We start from the raw sequence: 10,392 nt of genomic DNA, 5'->3' as shown, positions 1-10,392 counted from the left end.
AGCAGGATTATTTCTGAAAATGATTCATATAATCCTTTCACAGAAATATTCTGCATGTAACACTATGCTTCCTCACAGAGCATTGTTATCAGGAAAAAACGGCACTTTGTTATCAGTCACATGAAGATACTTGATTTTTAAGGGATAAATACAATATATATAAATTTAGCTAAAACGGAAAGAAATTTACTCTAGAATTTTAATTACTTACTCTGGAATTGTAATCTAAACCATAAAAACTCAAAATATCTATCTATCTATCTATCTATCTATCTATCTATCTATCTATCTATCTATCTAGATAGATAAATAGATAGATAGATAGATATTCTGAGTTTTATCGTTTCGATTAAAATTAATTTATTAAAATATTAATATTTATGTCTGTGTAAAACTGTATAAAAGTTTTAGGCAGATGTGGAAAGTAAGTAAGGGTGTGAAGTTTTGTTTTTTGGCCCTTTACCTTCAAAACAGGTTCAGGTCTTCTAAGTACACTTGCACACAATTTTTGAAGGAATTTGGCAGGGAGGTTTTTCCATCTTGGAGAACTCACCAAGGATCGTTTGCCGTTGTCGACTTGTTCAAATCCTTTTCTCTCTTCTTGTAAATGCGAGACAGACTTGATGATGTTGAGATGAGGGTTCCGTGGGGGGCATATCATCACCTCCAGGACTCCTTGCTCCTCTTTACACTAAAGAGAATCGTTAATTACATCGGCTGCAGAATAAGTCCAACAGACGCCTTCTATTTTTGAAAGAAGTCTTTACTTTGCAGCACTTTTCACACATCTGCGCGAAACCTTTATATATATATATATATATATATATATATATATATATATATATATATATATATATATGTGTGTGTGTGTGTGTGTGTGTGTGTGTGAGTAAAATGCTAGATAGATAGATATGTATATAGATTATCTATCTACATTTCTGTCAGTGTACAACATTAAGTATGTCATCATTAGTGTCACATAGAAATGTGATTGTTGAATGATCAGCTAATAAGGCTATTACTAGTATAGACCAATCGAGCATAGAAGGGAGATAATCAAAGATTCTTCCTATGACATTGTTTAGATTACACTTTTAAACGAAATGTATGTAGAAAAAAAGGAGAAAACAAAATCAAATTTACTGCTATTCTCATAATAATTAAAGACAATTTTGATACGGCCAGAGTGCACTCGTTTTTCATATACAGCGGCTTATACTATGCACTTGGCGACACGTTATAGCTGCAGGATGACTGCTGATATACAGGCATCACCGCATTCTTTGGTAGCCGTGAGGTCAGGTATTGGGTTGTGCGGAGATAATAGCATTGTAGGAATCCCGATGAAGCCCTCACAACCGAAACGTCGCTGCCGGGAAACAGGTGAAGTCACTTTGTGACTTTTGAATGCACTGTTTAAATTAGTTATACTTTTTGTTACGTGCTAAGTAGTCTAAATCATTAGATAGATCGGAAAGAAGATAGGTAATAGATAAATGAATGATACATACATAGCTAAAAGATAGCTACAAGATGGATAGATAGCTAGATAGAACAATAGAGAGACTCTTTTCTAGTCCTTGCGTGATTATCACAAAATCTGAGAGTCCATAAACGAATGTACCATAAACATTATAAATAACATCGATGACACCGGAATATATATGTGGGGGATGTCCGATGTGTTCTACAGAGGGCTGTTCTTCAATCGGAGGATTTTCAAATAGTACAATTTAGGCTTAAGTTTTTTTTACGTCCCATAATTTCAGTTGAACGCCTCCAAACCTACTTGTACAATAAAATATATCATTCTTTTGCCGCACGGGTGCATAATTGGATGTACTGCGGGGAAAAAAATGTGTATATTAGAAAACTAAATGTAAATGTACGTTTTGTGCATAAGATGGCCTTTTATAATCAGAACATTAATGATTATAACTACAAATAAGATAGCTTATAGTACCAGTCATATTTAATCACTAAAACAATGTATGAGAAGTTTTTACATATTAAAAGATTATTGATAGCCATCTGACTATTATCTATGTATCTATGTATCTATCTATTTATCTGTGTATCGTCTATTATCTATTTATCAACTGTCTGTGTGTCATCTATCTATGATCTGTCTATTATCTATTTTTCAACTATCTGTGTACTATCTATCTTTGTATTATCCATCTATCTATCTATCTATCTATCTATCTATCTATCTATCTATCTATCTATCTATCTATCTATCATCTATCTGTGTATCATCTATCATCTGTCTATTTATCAACTATGTGTACTATCTATTATCTATTTATCATCTATGTGTGTATCATCTATTTATCTACTGTAGTTATCATCTGTCTATCGATTTATCATCTATCTATATATCAGCTATCTGTGTATCATCTATCTATCTATCTATCTATCTATCTATCTATCTATCTATCTATCTATCTATCTATCACCTGTCTATTATCTATTTATCAACTATCTGGACTACGGTATCTATTATCTAATTATCATCTATTTGTGTATCATCTATCTATTTATCTACCCTATTTATCATCTGCATCTATTTGCTTGCTGTCCATTTGGAGTTTCTGGATCCGAGCTCCCACTGCAGCGTGCATTCAATTATTTTTGGTCCTGCCTTATTGGTACTATGGAGTAGTGCTGCTTGTGACCAATATATACAAGTGTCTATCTATTTATCATCTATCCATCTATCCATGTTTCTATCTATCTATCTATCTATCTATCTATCTATCTATCTATCTATCTATCTATCTATCTATCTATCACCTGTCTATTATCTATTTATCAACTATCTGTGTACTATCTATTATCTATTTATCATCTATTTGTTTATCATCTATCTATGTATCTACCGTATTTATAATCTGTCTATTTATCATCTATCTATCTATCTATCTATCTATCTATCTATCTATCTATCTATCTATCTATCTATCATCTGTCTATTGTCTATTTATCATCTATCTAAGCGCTGCGGAATATGTTGGCGCTATACAAATAAAGATTATTTATTATTATATTATTATCTATCATCTGTCTATTATCTATTTATCAACTATCTGTGTACTATCTATTATATATTTATCATCTATTTGTGTATCATCTATCTATGTATCTACTGTATTTATAATCTGTCTATTTATTATCTATCTATCTATCTGTCTATTATCTATTTATCAACTATCTGTGTACTATCTATCTATTATCTATTTATCATCTATTTATGTATCATCTATCTATTTATCTACCGTATTTATCATCTATCTATTTATTCTATCTATCTATCTATCTATCTATCTATCTATCTATCTATCTATCTATCTATCTAACGGAAGTAAATGTATCTGGAGGTGATTAGCACTGAGGAAGTGTGAAATAAAGTAGTGATTATGGGGACAGACATTTCTTAAACATCCTGTCAGTCAGCCCTTTGAAAATACACATGCAGCATTTACCCATCCTGGAATGCCTGAATACAGATGGTAATAAATTGTGGTTTGTATGAATGCAATTATGGGATTTATCTAGCTGTAGTGGTATTGAAAACAATTACATTTAGCATAGCTATTCCCAACACAAATGACTTTCAAATATGTGTTTTTAAAAAAAGGGGGGTAGTCCTGCAACTGATTAGCAAAATGTCTTGGGAAGAAAAGTGGCAGTGAACTACATCAGACATGACCCAAAATTGACCAATAGGGTGGGCTATGTTCCCCCAAATTATGTGATTTGTTGATGAATACAGAGCAGATTAGGCACTCCTTTGAAGCACCCCAACCTTCACACATGTTCTCTGAATAAAGAAAAATATTTTGTGTCCCACTGGCGTTTGGGCTCCTTCACATATACTATTGTTTCAGCATTTTAAAACGCAATGGGGCAGATTTACTAATGTTGTCTTTAGGTAGCATTACATGGGCCAACTATCAGCCAAAACATTGCTCAAAGGAGCCATTTTCAGTGATAGTTGTTCTGTGAAAACATAGGACCTATCTAGTGAGCGAATTTTCGCTCATAGTAAACAGGAACCATTCATCTTTGAACAATTATCTGTTCACAGTGAATAGAGGCGGGTGGCCAGCAGAGATCTCCAGCACACTCTGCCTCCATGCACTGAAAGACCATCGGACGCTTTTGCGCCCAACAGACACCCTTAGTTTGCACTGTCCTAGGGTGCCTTTACACTGGCAGAATGTCTCCCAGATATGGGATTGTTTCCAAAATATTCGCTGGAAACAGAAAATTCGGATGCTAGTCGCCTGGAGTACAAGCTGTCGCTATTGGGGCACCGAGCAGGAAGTCACTCAGCTGAGCTAAAAACCAAGCGACTATCGGGCCGTGTAAACACTCAGTCGTTCATCTATGAGCGACCGCTTGTTTTCAGTGAATAGAGGTGGGCAGCTGGAAGAGATCTCCTTCTGCTCCACCTCCATTTCTCTGAACAACTATCGCACAGGAGCGATAGGGCTCTTTCACATGACTGTGATTTCACTGGGTATTACGCACATAATGCACAGTCGCGTGATATGCGGTGAATGGAGTCAATGAAAGTATTGCACATGGATTTTCATTGACCCATTCACATTTGCATGTAAACATTGTGTGTAGATATGTGCATGAAAAAGATTGCAGCATGCTCTATTTCACTGCGTATCAAGCAAGGACAGTATACTATACTTTTCTATGGGTAGCGTATGTAACGCTGTCCATGCACTACATTGTATATGCAATACATTGCGTATGGTTGACCATTAGAGATGAGCGAGCACGCTCGGATAAGTCAGTTACTCGAGCGAGCCTCGCTCTTCTTGAGTAACTGCATTCTTGTCCAAGCGTGCTTGGGTTGGGGGGGGGCAGGGGATAGCAGGGGATCTCTCTCTCTCCTTCCCCCCCTTGCTACCCCCCCCCCCCCAGCACGCTCGGACAAAAATGCAGTTACTCAAGAGGAGCAAGGCTCGCTCGAGTAACTGACTAAGGCTGGCTGCACGCGGCCGTGACGGGTTCCGCCACGGAATTCCGCGGCAGAGCCCGTCACGGCGCCCCCCAGAGACCCCAATACTTACCTGCGGATCCGGCGTCTTCTGTCCCGCATGACGCTTCGGCACGCATATGCAATAGAGCGTGTGACGCGCCGGCCGCGTCATATGACACGCCCACAGTGTCACATGACGCGGCTGGCAGTGGGGAAGCGGTTTTACGCTATCTTCCGCTGTGCTACAGCGGAAGATAGCGTGACGGACAGCTTCCATTGACTGCAATGGAAGCTGTCCGCGCGTACACCCGCGGCAAGTAGAGCATGCCGCGGGTGAGGTCGGGGGATTTCATGGTGCAGAATTCCGCGATGGAATTCCGCACCGTGAGCATTGAGCTATTAGGTTCAATAGAACCTAATAGCTGCGAGCAACGCGGCGGAAATCCGTCCGTGGGAAGGAGCCCTTATCCGAGCATGCTCGCTCATCTCTATTGACGATACATACGTAATGCCGCTATGAGGCAAAGCGGGGAATTAAAAAAAAAGAAATGAGTCACACTGAGCATGAGAGCATGCCTTTTAGTTCAAAACATATTTATGTCTGTTTCATGTTGCAAAATAAATATGGTGCGTTGCTGTGTTTCAATGTGCCATAATTGTGTCAACATAACATGATTTTTGTGCAAATCCTATGTAGATCACGGTGCACCAAAATTTTGTGTATAAACATCTATATTGATGCAGCTAGCTAAATCTTGCTAGAAGTTATACAAACTTGTTTGTACTTTAGACCAGTTTTCTGTATCTTAGACACTGGTGCATGCCATTATTACCTCGTGCCTTTACAATTTAACTAAACACAAGACTGCTTTTCTAGACATCTTCGAAAGTGTCAAGCATGGCACAATTAATTGTTCTTTTATTAATACATTTATCTGAAAAGATTTGTGCCAAAAATATGGCACAATTTACACCAAAATTCTGGTGCAACAATATATTTCTTAATCTCCCCTCATGTGTTTCAAGCATTTGTAATAGTCTTTTGCTTTATAGGCATGTTCGGTGATATGTTTTATTTTGTAGCACTTTGTAAATGCATTTCTTCTACAAAATGATACAAGTCCTATAGAATAGAAAAGCATATGGTAAAAACGCAGGAAAGAATGCCGTGACCAGAGCATGCTGCATTTTGAAAAAAACACCACTGACACAAAAATGCTACAAAATTGCTATATAAAACAAAATGCTTTCTGTGTATACTTTTCAATATTTTACTATAGCCTTTGGTGCAGCCTTTTTGAACACCAAAAAAAAATGCATCAAGATGCTGTGTGTGAAACCAGCCTAAGGCCCGGCTTACACAAGCGTGTTGTGCGTGGGTCTTGCGTGCGTAATACGCTGTACCAATCTGCTGCAGGCAGACATGTTATCGCTCACACGACTTGTGCGAAATATGCACAAAAAAACTGCAACATGTCCTATCTTGGCGTGTATTATGCGGGTATACACACCAAGAACGTACATGGCGATGAGCGGCACACATACAGTACGCAATGTCAGTGTGTACTAATCGCATGCCGCGTACGTATATCCTGCAACCTGCACACTGTGAGATATGCTCGTGTGAGCCTGGCCTGAGGGACGTTTCTCACACTGTTTTATAGGCGCACTTATGTGCATGTAAGAAGGACCAGTGTTCAAGCCCGATCGCAGGTCTACCGACTCAAACCCAGAGTATCGTAGATCCCTATTATGCTCTTAGTTCAGGTTATTACAGTCAGTCCAGGAAACTCGTCTGTATTATGAGTGCATAAATGCGCCCACAATATTCACATGTGAAACTAGACTTAAGGAGAGTTTGTTGGCCACATATTTACGTGCCCAATCCTAAGATTGGGACAATAACTGAGAGATGTAGGGGGCTGTCATTGAGTTCTACTGATCCTTCTCTTAAGGCTAATTTCACATGGGCGAGTGCGATATCGCGCTCGCCAACTTGCAATGTCCCCACGGATGCAAGGTGTTTTTGTGCTAAAACCGCCTTGCATCACTTCAGGAAAGTAGTGATCCTCCCCTGCGGCTAAAAGGATCATGGAGTGTTTAACATTGTTTTCAATGGGTAAACCTTGCATGGTATTGCATCACACTCGCAAACATCTCACACGCCGTGTGATGCTGTGTCGATCCCATTGAAAATAATGGGTGATGCAATGTGTTCTGATGCAACACCCAAAGATAGGACATGTGTATGAACCCATTCAAAAGAGTGGTGTTCATATTCGTGTGAGATAGCATGTCTCACAATGCACAAATCTCACATGATTTTCTCAGACGTGTGAAAATGGCCCAAAAACAATAAATAGGGATTTTGAGAGTGGGGAATTATCTCACTGAAAATGTCAGTAAGAGATTGGGTCATCCATGATCAGCTTTAGGCCCCCTGTCCACGGGCGTGATTTCGCTGGCGAAAGCGCCGGCCCCATGTCCACAAACAGAGAATCATTGCGATTTTCCGCTCGCGGCTGGGTCTTTGAATGTGATGATACAAACAAATACATCTTTTTTTTATTAATAATGTGCAAGAAACTTGCAAGCAAAAAAAAAGTTATATAAATTTGGTATCAGCGTAATCGTACTTACCTGTAAAATTAATTTAACATATTATTTATGCCACATGGTGAATGCTTTAAAAAGCATAGCACCTCCAGAGGGAAAGAGCGAAGAAGCCCTGCAGGGCTTCGGGATTTCCCCATAGCAGGCAGAGAGAGCTGAGCTATGGGGGATTAACCAATAGCAGTTAAATGCCTCAGAGCTCCACTCTCTATCCCAAGGGATATCCCCATAGTGCAGAGAGAGCAGGCGGAGCCAGAGAGAGCGGGCAGGGCAATAGGGCATCTCACAGATAATCCATATAGCAAATATGAGGGGCTGGAGCTAGAGTGGCAGGGTTACAGGTTGGATCCCTCTAGCCCTGCCCCCTCCTCCCACGCTCTCAGGGGAGGTCATGGGGAAAGTCCTGTAACTCCACCCCCCACTCTCCCTGCTATAGGGAAATCCCTTTGGGAGAAAGGTGGAGGGAGTACCCTACTGCCCCCCCCACTGCTGGGGAATTGCCCAGCAGGGGGGCAGGAGGAATAACCCACTGCATATAGCAGGGCATTTAAAAGGTGCTGCCCAGACGCACCTTTTAAATGTCCCATTGTAAATCGCTGTTAGTCCCTGTGGGGATTAAGGGAACCAACCCTTGGTGAGTCCCCTCATCCCTGTGGGTACTAACAGGAGTTTGCAGCGGGATATTTAAAATGTGCCTCTGGGCGGCACCTTTTAAATGCCCTGCTATAAGGAACGGGGAATCTATTCCCTGCGCAGGAGTTTCAATAAACTCCTGCTCCCCATAGGAGTCAATGGAAACTCCTGCATAGCACGGACCATAGATAAGTCAGGTCCTATCTTTGTTAGGTGCGTGCCATTTCGCACACCTAAATTCTCTCATGTAAACGCTTCCATCGGGACCCATTGATTCTTTTAGAAGCGCTCTTTTTATGTGCACGAAAAAAAGGCTCGTCCAACCAAACCCTTATAGAGATCCATTGTTTAAAAAAAAAAATGTTATGGCTCTTGGAATGCAGCAACAGAAAAGCAAACTTTTATTTAAAAAACACATTTAAAAAATTGTATAACTTGGCAGGCCTGACAGAGGCCTCTGTGTCTGCCGTGTAACTCAGATTATTAGACTCTGCTTTCGTCAGAGTCTAGTAGGCTGCTGTAATAGTAGAAAGCACTACATAAGTAATGCAATTGACTGGATGCAGGCTTCCTCCATAAAACATAACTTTTATTAAAATTTGTTAAAAGATAAAAGCCCTAGGCCTAAACAGACAAACACAGACACAGAAACACTACTATGAAGTAGGTGCTTATCAAAAGGAGTCATCCATTGTTAGTTGAAAATCCACCCCTTGCCACAGGCTGGTGACACAGAGGGATATCAAATAAGAGACTCCAATAAAACGTTCCCTAATGATATCAATTTTGATGAGCCTTGATGAGCTGTGGATGCTGTTTGTTATTTTACGTTCTGGGTATAGGGGATTCTAGGTTCGGTGCTATCATCCTGAATCTTTGGCTATGGTATATCTAGCTTTGGTTATTGTACCACTCCCCTACACCACCTGAATATTTTTAGTGATTTTTCTATAAGAGACTTAGATAGATTTCTCAAGTGTCTGAGCCGATGTAGGTCAATAGTTCCTGATAAGGTCATGATATTATGGCTTAAATGCGTTGAAGCTGTACCATGATAATCTCTATGTCCACTAATTGTGACAATAGGGTAAAAAATCCTCTTGGATTCAAAACTGATATCATTAGGGAACGTTTTATTGGAGTCATTTATTTGATATCCCTCTGTGTCACCAGCCTGTGGCAAGGGGTGGTTTTTCAACTAACAATGGATGACTCCTTTTGATAAGCACCTACTTCATAGTAGTATTTTTAGGTCTGTGTTTGTCTGTTTAGGCCTAGGGCTTTTATCTTTTAACAAATTTTAATAAAAGTTATATTTTAGGGAGGAAGCATCCATCCAGTGAATTACTTCTAAACCTAAATTTGGAATTATCTGCTACAGTGACTAGTACATAAATAGTGCAGTATACTATCATAGTGATTAAATGATCGCATCTACAAATCCCCTTGATGGAAGGAAAAACAGTTTCAAAAAGGTTCAATAAAGTTTAATATAAAGAAAAAAAATCCACTTTAAAAAAATCTCCATTTTTCCCCACAAAAACCATTTTGAAAGGAAAAATATCAAAAACATTTTTAAAAAGCAACATATGGTAGGTATCACCACATGCGTAGCATGAAAATATTTTGTTATTTGTTTCACAAGGAGAACGCTGTAAAAAAGTAATGCCAAAATTACTATTTTTCTTTTGTTCAGCTCCCAAAAAACTTACAAAAAAGCAATCCAAAAGTCACATGTACCTCAACATGTGACCAATAAAAACCACAAACAAACCACAAACAAATAACCCCTCACAAACTGTTTTGGCTCTTAGAATGCAGCAATGTAGATTTAAATGTTTTTCTTTAAAAACATGTTTTTATTGTGTAAAAGGAGTAAAAAATAATTATATAATTTTGCAGTAATTAAGCAAATCCAGATAAGAAAGTTATCATGTTATTTTTACCGAATTATGGACGCTGTGAAAACAAAATGCCCAGAACTTTAGAATTGCACAATTTCTGGATGTTTTTACCATCTCACCCAACAGCCTCCCCCCTACCACCCAAAAAAATAAAATAAAAACACCGGGGAACAAAAAAATAATTTTTTTATTGGTACCTAGAATTTTAGACTTTATTCTAGGTATTTTTGTGCAGCTGAT

This window comes from Eleutherodactylus coqui, chromosome 2 (genome assembly GCF_035609145.1).
Source record: "Eleutherodactylus coqui strain aEleCoq1 chromosome 2, aEleCoq1.hap1, whole genome shotgun sequence".
Lineage (NCBI taxonomy): Eukaryota > Metazoa > Chordata > Amphibia > Anura > Eleutherodactylidae > Eleutherodactylus > Eleutherodactylus coqui.
Note: the sequence above shows the minus strand (reverse complement) of the source record.